Source organism: Triturus cristatus, chromosome 8 (assembly GCF_964204655.1).
Source record: "Triturus cristatus chromosome 8, aTriCri1.1, whole genome shotgun sequence".
Lineage (NCBI taxonomy): Eukaryota > Metazoa > Chordata > Amphibia > Caudata > Salamandridae > Triturus > Triturus cristatus.
The window spans coordinates 1034033927-1034046964 of record NC_140591.1 but is presented as its reverse complement, the minus strand read 5'-3'; the positions used below and the strand labels follow the sequence as shown (position 1 = coordinate 1034046964).

Below are 13038 nucleotides of genomic sequence, written 5' to 3'. Positions count from 1 at the left end.
TTTCCCATCCAGAAAAATAGCCAAGATACAAAACTTTCCACATCTCTCTGGCAAACCACCAGGGTCAGTGGCCTCTTGTCAACCTCCATTTAGACCATTTTTTTCTGAGCCCCTTTCACTTCAGGGCCATGCAGTGCCTGAAGGCGTCACACCTGCGCTGCGTCCTCATGTACTCCCAACCTCGTCCCCTCATGCACCTCCACCTGGAACAGGAACGCGATATTCGGCTCACAACCGGATCTCATGATAGAATTCGATGCCAGTGGCACAGGTTGGGGCACACACTGTGGGGAGTTCACCACTGGAGGATGGTCCACCACAGAACAGAACCTGCAGATCTACTGTCTGGAGCTGATGGCGGGTTCCTTCACAGTGAGGTGGTAGACTTGGGAATTCACCCAGTGCAGTTTGCTCTTGAAGATGGACAGTGTAGCGGTGGTCCACTACATCAACCATTTGGGAGGCACGCACTCCAGAGGGCTGTCAGATCTTGCAAAGAGTTTCTGACAGTACTGTCTCGACCACCATGTGTTGGTGGTGGAAGAACACCACCTGGGCGCTGACAACCAGTTGCGGATTGGCAGTCCTGGCACCTCAAGGATATGAGCATGTGAAACTGCTGCCAGACACATTCCAAGCTCCCTCAGCTCGATAGGGTCCTTTCACAACAGACCTCTTTGCATCCCGCCTGGATCGCCAGCTTCCCGGTACTTCTGTTGGAGATCAGATCCCAGTGTGATAGTGACCAACGCATTTCTCCTAGTTTGGGCAGGGGAGTCGGGTTATGCCTTCCCTCCTTTGGCCATGATAATGAGACTCATGACGCAGATGCGCAGATCTAGTGGTCGTGACCCAAATATGGAAGTTGCAAGTTTGGTTTCTGGTTCTGATGGAACGTTCTTGGGATTTTCCAATCCGTCTACCCCTAGATCAGTATCTCCTCACAGATCCCTCCAGGAATCCCCACTTATTGATGAGCAATGGATTTCTTCTGCTTAAATTGTGGAGGATTACAGGTTGTGATGGCGAGTACCAGGACTTTCGCGAAACGCTGCAGACCTCCTCTCGGTAGCCAGGGCGGATGGTACGATCAAACGATATCAATCTTGATGGTTGGGTTGGTGTCAGAAACGGGACTTGGTTCCTGTGGAGACGGACGTTGTCCACCTCTAGAACTTTTTTGGCCTCTCTGGCAGTGGACAGGATGGTCTATAGATTGGTTATCACCTTCCAATCTGCTATTTCCTCGGAACATGCCCATGTGGGAGGTATTCCAGTGGCGGAGCATCCATTGGTTCGTAAACTGCTCAGGGGAATCAGGCTGTCTCTTCCTCCGGAGGCGAGATATTCGGCTCTTTGGGATGTTAACAAAGTGTTGCACCTTTTTTTTGCCTGGTCTCATAACAAATATCTTTCCTGCTTTCCTGTAAACAGATGTTGTCAAAGTTGGCTACTCTGTTGTGTTTGGTGTCTTGCCAATGGGTCTCGGATGACCGGGTCCTGGATCTCACGGGAAGAGATTTGATTCTGGATAGAGTTTCCTTCCATGTCTCTCAACGTACGAAGTGTAACTCTAGAATAATTTCATACCCGGATTTTCAAGATTCTCCAAAGTTATGTGAAGTTTGCTGTGTTTGCTGTGTCAAGACGTATGAGGCTATGACTGAAGAACTCCGTCCCGATAGGGAGACGCAATTACTTATTGCCCTTTGTAAACCGCATAAGGTAGTTTCCTCCCTGACCCTCGCAAGGTGGGTTCAATGGGCAATGCAGAAGGCAGGTGTTGACACTAAGGTGTTCGGAACTCATTCTACCAGAGGACGTATGGCATCAAAAGTATTCTCCCTAGGAGCTTGTTTGGAGAACATTATGAATGCGGTGGACTGGTCCTTGGATTCGACCTTTAAAAGGTTCTATTTCACGTCAGTTCCCTCCATAACGATTATTGTGGTAGATAAGCTTTAAACTTGCATAATCCTTGCTTCCGGGTCCTGTCATAGAATGAAATATTTCCTAGCATTTGGAAACTAAAGAATCAATTCTATTAAGGACACGGAGGCAAGGATTAGCCCACCCTCTGTTCCATGCATAGCTCCCAACCGGGGATGTAGGATACGTCTGCGTGGATGTTAGTAACATGTGTTGACTTCATTCAATGATATGTGCTCAAGTTCCTAGTGGAATACTAAACTGTCTCTTCTAAATGTTCGCATCATCGCATTTACGGCATAACATGACCTCCGAGTGTTTTAAGGGACGGCGTTATGTATCTTTAAAACTGCCCTATAAATTACCTTTGAATCCCCTTACTGCACATAATTAACCCTTCCAATGTTTTATGAGATGCAAAGGCAGGAAAGAAACCAATTAACAGCAAGTAGCGATCTCTAATATAACCACCCAACCCATTTTATTTACTACGTAAAATCAATATAAAATGTAATTACCAAGTTCCAGAGTCTTTTTCAAACATGAAGCCACTTTCACTCACTACTATGCTCAAGGACACACTGAAAATGCGACTAATGAAAAGTAAAATTGTCTTCAAAAAGTTTATTTTCCATTTTTTGAATAACTATTATAATTTGTCTTTGTAAATACAGGTGCAGTCAGGCGCACACTTTAGATCACACACCTCATGTACAATGGCACATATTTAACTGTATCACAAATACCTGTCTGTACTTAAAAGTGTTAGCTCGGATAACCTCATTAGTTCCAAATGTACATGACAACATTAACAGTGTGTTGCTTCCTAATATCTGTAGTCGCACATCCTGTCATTTTTAATGTACACCAGACACATACATCACCAGGCATACCACTGGAAATGGCATGTGCCATATCCCACGGGCCCTTCATTACTTCGTGAGGAAATCAATTTAACATACAGCTAAGTACATAGGAATAGAGATACTATGCAAATAAAAAATATATATATTTTATGCCCTCCACAGGACAAACATTTTTCTCTGGAGAGAATGTCCTTCCTCTACATCCTTCACAGATTTGGGGTGAGCCGTTCTTCCTCTCACACTGGAAGGGTTGCTACTCGAACTAATGGCTACACTGATTTTCAATCTATTTCCAGGGTGGGAAGGGGTTGTATAGGACTTTGTGAAAGCTCAAAATTGACATGTTAGTAGGTCCCTTGCGTGGGATTAACTACTGTTGATTTCTCCACACTCATGGCAGAGAAACCTGCACGAGTAAATCCAGTAATAATAAACACAAAGGAACTGTCTCATGTAGAACTAACACTAAATGAATAACCTAAGGTGGAAACTAATAAAGTGTAAGGACAAAAGCCCTCACCCACCCATTGGGTGGCATGATTCATCATCGGGCCTCTCCTGGTACCAACCAAATGGGTCCTATGGTGCAAACTGCTACCCAATAAATGTATTTATTTAGGGAGCTTAGAAGGAATGTTTTGACGACTGTAATGCTATGCCACTCATATGGTCTCTCAAAAGTGAAAACTATGTGCAGAGGGCAAACAAAAATAGTGAAGGTGAAGATTAAAAACACCTACTGGGTAGAAATTTTAATTTTATTTTCATCCCCCAGAGGTGTCATTAAAAGGAGAAGTGAGTAATATTTTTACACACTAAGCAGAGGTCGACATGTTTCTGCCCTTTCAAACCCTTTATCAAGGTGTCATCGGAATAATTCAAGACCTTATACACCCTCTCTGGTTTAAATTTATAGTAAAAATCATTGAAATGTAATCCGACCCGCAACTTCTGATAGCAATGTGATGTCAAGTGTTCGATCCCATTGTCAGCGATATAGAGCCTATAAGAAAGCATTTCAACAACAGTTATGAGTAGATTGACAACATATGTCCACATAATAAATCTCAAAGTCCCAGTAAATAGTTGCTCCTTGAGTAATGCACACACAGTGGTGGAGAGTGCACAAGTGTAAACCATTGCATGCTCAACCCAGAATTTGCTTCTTAAATCTGTCTCTTGCCCTACAAGTATTCCAGTACTGAAGCATCCCCAATGTAAGATAATGCCTAATTATAGGTTTTATATCGCTGACAACGGGAGCAAGCACCCGACATCACATGCATATACTAATCCCCCAGTATATTTTGTAGGAATTGTGCCTTGGTAGCATTGGTGCAAAAAACGAAAATAGGAGAACATGAGTCCAGAAAATGATAGAGATACATGAGGCAGGAAAAGATATGTGTATAATAAATATAAGAGGAAACGAATTTGACCAATAATATTGATATATACAGATTTGGGTAGCATCATCACAGAAACAAACTAACCTTTTCACGTTAGTCTAAAAAACATACATATTCAACTGGATAGTCCAGAAGACTGTGTACATATTCATGAATATACAATGGGGATATGAAAACACAGAAAATAAAGTATAAGAATAATGTAGTAGGAGGGGAAGGTCGGTTTGGAACTTAGAATACTAATGAGTACTGATTGAGAAGAACCAACATCATGAAATAGTAAGGAACAATACAGATACAGAAAATGGAGGTTACTATTTCTAGCCTCTCTTCAGGACCAATGCAACACTCAAATCCCTCCACAAACGACTGAATGTAGCAGAGGTCTATACACCACTGCGTATAAATATTTGTTGTCACGTTTTGCGTGTGCAGAGCAGGGGGTGACTGTCAAAGAGAGTAGATAGAGTGGAACAGAAGATGATGAGGACCTGTACGTGTGAGGCTGAGGAGTCAGCAACACATTTTGTTAATAAAAGATCATAAGTGTATTTACATACGTTTTTTCTATGAAGGAAAAAGAGTGACTGAACGTCAGAGCAAGTTTGGCATGATGACTGTATTCACATGGGAGCTGAGGTATATTAGTTTGCTTTTGTTTTAAAAAGTGAGCATAAACTGGTATGCTCCTTTCAGAGCCTTTGTTGAAAGCTTCAAGGTAAGTATCACTTTTTCTCTTTAAAAGAATGAACTGAACAAAAAAAGAAATTTTGTTTAGTGATGCTTTTCCACCGTTATGGGACATTTTTAATCTTGTGAATACCTATTTACATTGCTCTATCTCTGTCCTTTCTGAAATTTTTATTAGTTTGCTCGATCACGAGTGAAATCACTATAAAATAAATAACATTTGGAGATATCATTCCCAAAGTACTTCCTTTTTTTGTATCCACCTCAACGGACGTAGTATTTTTACAGCCATATTTAGATTTCTCTACCCTCAGGAATGGGGTGCAAATGACTGTCTGCTTCTTGTAATAAAAATGTTTCCACTGGCAATGACAGATTCTTTACAGGGCACTTACCTACCAGAGAACAACTAGCACCCATCAAAGCTAAATTCAGAAGTAAGGCCACCAACCAATGGTTCAAAGCAGATGTAGACAATCTTGCATATGGGAGAATGAAACCATGGTGAATGTGTTCAAAACCAATTCTGAAGTCCATTAGACAAACCTTTTGCCACAAGCCAAGAAAGCTCCCTACACTAAATCTTTCAGGAGAGCTCTTCAGTATTGCTTAGGAAATTTGAGATCCCAGCTCTCAAAGCTTCCCAGACCAGCACTGTGAACATCTTCCACCATTCTTTTTAGGAAAAGTAAGAAACATTCAAACAAAAGTAAGAGATGATTGGTAAAGAACACTGTGCCCCCAATAAGCCCACCAAGCGTAAGAAATTTCTTCAGGGATCTCAAACTGACTACTGACAAGCTCATTACAACTTGAGACAACAGCGAGGAAAATCAAGGCCTGCAGAGAGAAAATTGAGTCATGTCTGACATGAGAGTGCAAGGACTTTATCACAATTCTTGTCTCAGATCTTTCACCATTGAAAAATGCATCCCTTGCCACAATGGAGGATTGACTACTGAAACAGTGTGTCTATCAGTTCCTCCATATAACGCAATAAACAAGCATCTGCAATGCAATAGGTCTCACATTTACGAGAGTTTGTGCTATTGGCTTCTGTCTCCCATGGCCCCTGAAGAGCTCCCCGTTTGCTACGAGTTAAATAAACACGCCGGTGGTCACAACTGCGCATGAGAGACAATCCTGCAGTAAGAGAATAGTGCTTACAGACTAAAGAAGATGTACCGTGCAACAATGGAAGTAAAATGGCCAGTCCTCATAGAAGATTACAAATGACGACAAGGCGGTACTAAGGAGGGACTAACAAACCTATGAACGAATCAGAAGCCAGCAATTACGAAGGACAATGACAAAAGCTAATGAGAAATATGGGCAGAGAGTGGGCGGAGCTTCAAGTACATACTCCAATATAGCATGGATTGCAGAGCAGTGCATGCGCTGCCCAGGCTCGACCTAAAAACTACAGGGACTGTAAAACAAGGCAGCTAGAGCATGCCTCAATCTAAAAAAGCAAGAGAGCTAAAAACCCGCCTTTAAATTACTCTAGTGGCTCCAAGGGAAACAAAGAATAGACAACACACAGAGTTCGCCCGCTCTGGGTTCAAAATAACTAAGTAATCCTAAAAAACACTACATCTCTCCTTGGAATCCACCCGCTGGCATTGCTAACTTGATCAAACAGATCATGTGAAACAGAGAGAAAAAGAAAGGGAAAATGCCACACATGACAAGCATCATTATTTAGAACAAATTGACTGTGTCTCTAAAATAAAAACAAAAACATGAACGGTTCAGAAAAGTTCTAAAACATACTTTTTCAAACAGGTATGCGAAAACTTGCAGTGTAGCCCCATCCCTCCCCCTATTTGCAATCGGGAAACCAAGTTCTGGTGCATTGTCCTCACCCATCTTGTTGAGGCTACGGAACAAAATCAGGAGTCTTGACAACCATAACAACCCAATAAAGATGAATGACTGACAAGCCTTTCCCGACCCACCACAGTGTAAAAACCTCACTGACTCGACCATGAAGGGTGAATGTCACACAACACAAAACCCACTAATACAAAAACTTAAATTATAAATTGTGAAACTGGCTAAGGTGCACCACCTGGACACACAGTGCTTCCTCAAATAGGTTTTTATCACATTTATCATATAGAATTGATATAACAGAATATACAATGTGGAATAACAGTGCTTAATTTGTTAATTAAATAAGTGTACGGACTCTCGTCAGGAGGCAGCTTGCACCAGCCCATTTCTCCTGTTAGCACCGCCTAAAACAGAACCAACTACTAACCATGAAAATGGGGAGAGGATGTGGCGTAATGGGCAGAGCTCCCGACTCCGTAGCTGGGGAACCAGGTTAGAGTGTCGGTGACGGCTCAACATCCTGTGATTCAGGGCAAATCACCTAATCTCCCGGTGCCTACCATAAATGAATGTTTCCTTAACTGTTGCTAATGAAAAGCGCTGGTGTTGATGAAGTGTCGGTTTTGAGCACCGGAAACCACCAGTTCAAATTAAGCACTGAAATAACAGAACAGGCATGTCTCACATTACATCATCATGATTCAGCTGTGTAAATAACAAATACATTTTTTTAGTTAATGGTTGCTTTTTAGTTTGAGAAACACAGTTGTGTTATTTTGAGAAATAAACTGCCCTATGTCGGTGCTCTTTTTATTTTACTATTGTAAGAAACAGACACACAGAAGGACAGTCTCAGAACGATCAATGAGTTGATGTATTTCTAGCCTAAATCTGGCAGAGGTATACATTTATTTGTTTAGCGCCTTAGAAACGATAATCTTCGTTGTTTGAGTCTCCATTGTGCCAGTCTCCCAGGTTGTGGCATGAGCAAAATCCCACCCGTCTTCACTTCACAGGTTACACTAATCATGTAAACCAGTAGTGAAGTTTGAGGCTAGTTTTACCTCAGCCAGCATCTCTTTGTTGAACAAAGCAAACATAAGGAGATGATGAACGGAGTGCTGAAACTTTTCAGACACTCGCCCCCAGTCACAGATTTGTGTTGAATCAATCATCGTTCTTTAGCTCACTTTGCCACCCCAGTTCAGACACAGCTATATACAAATCAGTCTTGACCCTGTGCCTCATGGGAACAGTCCAGCCCGAACTGCCAAGCCAGGTCTTCCCTGAACTGGAAACAAGCATCCTGGGACTGGTTTTGGGGTTTCACCCCTCATCAGCCAGGATAGCTTGACTCCAGTGGCATGGAGAGCACGGGACCCACGTCTAGGGATACCTGTCCCACTCGGGGTGACAAACACAAAAAGAACAATTGATGGACAGAATGCATCCTTTGGCTTACTGTTGAAGACCAACAAAATAATTCTAGAGTATGTGTTAAGATTTGTCAATTCTATTAAGGACAAAGAGGCGAGAGCTTCACACCCCTCAACCAGTAATCCAAATTGTTACAGGTGACTTATCTTTTAACCCCTTCAGCGCGGCGCGGATTACCGCGCTGTGCTGAAGGTTCTATTGCGCGGGCGGGGACATGACGGAGCGGTTCCGTCATACGCACAGCGCAACCGATGCGCATGACGGAACCGCTCCGTCATGCGCATCGAAGGGGTTAATAGATTGTCTACGGGCATCAGGTATGCAATAGGGTCACTCTTGTTAGCTACCCCTGGTTCAATTATAATAGCTTGGGATGCTTAATGAGTTCTTCCAAGTAAATCTGAGAAAAGTTTTGCAAAAGACAATAAAGTTTGATTTAAAATTGTCTTTCGATCTTCGCTAAGGGAAACCCCAATATAGATATCTGCTATAGTATTTTCTTCAGACACCGGGGTGGTTGCTAGATTTATTTTAAGGTTCAGAGTGCCTAGCCAGTTTTTAAAGAAGATTGATGTGATAGTTTTGCCTTCGGGTTCTTGACATCTGGAGTTTATGAGTAAGTTTTCCTATTCGTTCAACTATTAGATATGGTCTCTGTCACTTGGATCACTTTGTTATCAGTAGTGGGTAACAATACTAAAACCCAATCACCTACCTTTAGTTCTCTTTACTTCGTGCTCTTATTATAAAAATATGGTTGTTCTTGTTGTGATTTATCCAAATGTATTTGGGCCATTTCTCATAGTTTTCCTAAAAGGGTTTCAAGTAAATATATGTTGTTTAATAGGGTTTTATCATCTTGAGAGGTTTCCTCCCTGGCTACTTGTGTTTGTGGCCATAGCAGCTCTAGTGCACTAGATGGACTACCAAGGCCGACAGATGGGATGGTGTGACTGGTAAGTGTTCCCATGCCTCCTCCTTCTCTCAACAACTGGACACTGAGGGATGGTGCCATTCCAACACAAAGAAGGGCACGCACAGTTTCCCCCCAGGCTTGACTCAACTCCAGTTGAAAGCTTCACAGTTTTTGTGCAAACACTTACTGCATAGGCACACTCAAGGTGGGCTCTTCTTCATTTGGAACCATTCCTGTTGTGCAAGAGAAACCATAGCAGAGCCACTTTGAAGAAACACCTGTTTCACTCAAAGCTGAGATTACACACAGAAGTACCCATCAGACCTATTGTGCAAATGCTACCAAATAGGAATCTCTTCACAAACAGATTAGGTGCTTCATGCTAACAGCTGTTCCCATCCAACTTGACCCAATAACAAGTTATGATTGCACAAAATCTACAATAATTGGAAAGAATGAATAAAAAGGAAATTCACCTTTCAATCTTGCTTGTGGGTATGGGATTATGTAAAGGTGTTTTAGAAGATTCAGCTGCAGAGAAGGAAACTGTGGTGCTAACAGTGCCACAAGCCACCGAGGAACATTAAGCTATCTGCCAATCATTCTGAAAGTACCATATCCCTTCTGTGCCAAATAGTCCTGGAAAAGCCTTATATTGAATTTGCATGAATTCTCTATGTTGGACAATATAATTCACTGAACATAAAAAGATACAACAAACAGTTTCAATGTTGTACAGATTACTGTCTACTTACCATATACCTAGGTGAATAAGAGCAATGCTCCTAAGTATGTGGGAATGTGACAATCTGTACAACATTGAAATTGATCGCTATACCTCTTTGTGTTCAGTGAATTATATTGTCCAACATACACACCCTTCATATTGTAGTTGTTTTTGTAGTGTGTTTGATGGGAATGTTCCCTGCTTAGTAAACAATTATGTATCCCTGCTCTTTGTGCCGGCCAAAAATTGGAGGTCCAGAACATGATCCATGACTTAGAGGGAGACACCAATCGTACCCTCATAGTGGGCTCAGGACTACTTTCCATGCAATGGGGGAATCACATAAAGTGGTGGAGGCAGTGTGCTATATTTTGTAACTCTTTAGTGTGACCAGACCTTTTTCTTGGTGTCAGAGAATGCGGTCTATCGACTCTTCTCGTATTAAGTTTTGCTGCTTTGTGAACCCCCAAACCTTGCACTGACATATATGGGCCTGTTGAGTGTGTGAAGTGAATGTATGTCACATGTATGGTATTTAGATTGATTCGCAGTCCTGGGGCAGCAGGATTCTTTCCAGATGCCTCTGGTTGAGTACGGTACCAGATGGTGGATGAGGACAGCTTCGCTGGACAGAGGAAGAGCACTGCTTGCATTCCTGTGGCTGGAGGGTAGAGACCCAGACATAGAGACCCAGACATTGAAGTAAGAGAGGCTGGAGACAAGGCTTCTGTTAGATGTTAAATAGTGACCTTGTTAGCAAAGGGCTTCTGATAAGTATTTCTGAGCACAGCCACATGATAGAAGGCATTGATAAGGGGTGGGACTGCAGTTTCTGCTATTCACCATAGCAGAGTTTATAGGCAGGGTCTACCCTTTTGTCTGTCCCTATTTGTTGCTTCAGGGAGGCCAAAGACAGCTAGGTTCAAACATCTCAAAATTCATTGTGCCCTTGCAACCAGTTCCATTGCTACCTGCTGTGAGAGCACAAAGGTTGTGTCTAAAAAACATCCAGAAAATGAAATTTGAAAAAAAGAAAAACCCAAACTAGTGGTGAATGCTTAGACAGGGGAGTCACATCCCTAGACCTGAAAACTTCATAAAACTGGGATCCAATCCACCCCAAGTTCTTGATCATGGGCAGGAGTGAATACTCAAAGTGCTGCTGGGTGATATGGGGTGGTGTCAGTCTAACAGCTAGTACCCTAGAGGTGAAGGGACATCACCTAAAGTCTGTATTTTCTGCCGGAGCTAAGTGTCTTCCTAGTGCCTATAAGCCTGTCTGCCTGCCTGCCTGCCTGCCTGCTGAGACAGGGAAGGAGAATGCCTGGCCCTGCAGGCAGAGAGACTGTCAAGGAGGAGAAGTCCAGCATGTGTAACACCCAGAGTAAGCTGACTACAACATACAGCGAAGCCAGGAGACACCCATGCCTTAAGGGTTATCCCCAGTTTCTCTGCATGGATTTTACTGTAAATTGTACCAGGACTTTGTGAGCACAAAACTCACTGTGTCTTCTGGTAACCTGCTATGAGCCATTTACCCAAAAGTTACATTTATTGAGCAAGTTGTGCTTGCACTTCCTTCACTTTGCTCTTTGCTAAGAGATTAGTCGTGTGGCACTTGGGTCATGGCAAAGCCCCAATGAAAGATCAATGGCTTCAGGAACTGTACAGTGACTTTTTGCTTGCATACTCCCGGCTGGGGGATATCTGGACACAATTTCGGAATTTCTTGCTTCGCTCATGTGTAGTGCAATCTAAGTAACCCTATTGACTGTTCAATTGTATTTGTTGTTGGTTTGCCTACTTCATTTGGGGGAGGAACGACATTAATGTATTGCTGAGTAATGACCAATGTGTTGCTTGTCTGCCTCGCCTAGAGCTATTGCGCCATGCTGATACCTATGTATTGTGCCGTCCTTTTGTTTGTACCCCAGGAAATTCAATATAAATGTTATGAAAAAAAGCCTACTATGAGCCAGAGAGACCAGGTCTCCTCAAAGTGAAATCCACAATTGGCCAGGAAGAAGCAGACACACCATCATGGATGACACGGCCCGGAGATCGCAACTGCGATACCTAAGCACTTGTTTATACCGGGGCGTTTTTGCAACTGTTAAAGACAAGTGCTGTGCAGCACTGCCTCTGTCCAGCCACCCCTCCCCCAAAGTGAGTTTGTGACCACAGCCACAACCGATGTGAAGCCACTGCTGTGAGGGCAGGTACTCTAACAGCACATGTTGTCTACTAATACTGCAAATGCCATCCAGTAGGTAAAAGTTGGCCTGAGCCTGCAACCAGAATGAGAGAGGAAAATGTGCAGAAGAATCTGTTGTGTGTGCTTAAAACATTTTGCCTGAGTGAATGCAAACGGGAAAAATGCATTGAATGGAGTTGCACACCTGTTCAGTAGGATAACTTAAAAGGAATCCGAGCCTGTTCCTAATTAATGCCTATGTCCACTGTATACTAGGGACTATAGCTATTAGAAATTATCTAAAGCAGGGAGAGAGTACCGTAAGGTGAGATGTACCGCCTTACTGAACATCATAACCAAGATTACAATCCAGTCGTTGCAATTACTATTGAAACCTGTAGTATTTCATTTTGCTCTGAGATTAAAGTATTTCTAAAGGGTAAGCCCTAGGCTGTACAATACATTATTGTGTCTGTTGGCTGACAGGTGAGTTTTGAGCTCTGGCTCCCAGCTTTTGTCCATATTACATCCATGAGAAGAACTTCACTCCTCACTACCCTGAGAATCAAGTGCGAAAAGGGTTGTACTTGGCCAAGTTTGCAGCACTACTGGACGGAATCCAGACTGCCAGTGGCAAACCACCTCAACCAACATGGTTGGAACATTGTAGCCCCTATCTGCACCCTGTCTCCCAGCCTCCCCAAGTGGGGTCTGACATGGTGTTACTGACGTGAAGACATAAGGTCCACTACCTTTTAAGTAGTCTACAACTCAAATTTTGCAAAATCATCAACATGTCTGCCTTTCACAGAGATGTTGTCTGTCCTTGTCTTTCCAAGAACGGTGAAAGTGTCAAGACGAATCAAAAATTCCCCAATTTCACAATATTTCAATTGCATATAAAGTGTATATATATATATATATATATATATACAATTTCATCATATTCAAATCACATTATAAAATGATACTTTCCATCTTAAAATACATTAATATAGTAAAAACATACTCTCATTAAAAATACGAACATTCCC

General features: G+C 42.5%; 1 protein-coding gene across 1 annotated transcript in view; it reads right to left on the bottom strand.

Annotated features, from left to right (window-relative positions):
* PUDP (pseudouridine 5'-phosphatase) overlaps positions 1-13038 on the bottom strand; it is a 758189-nt gene that overhangs the window by 531746 nt on the left and 213405 nt on the right. The window lies entirely within an intron of this gene.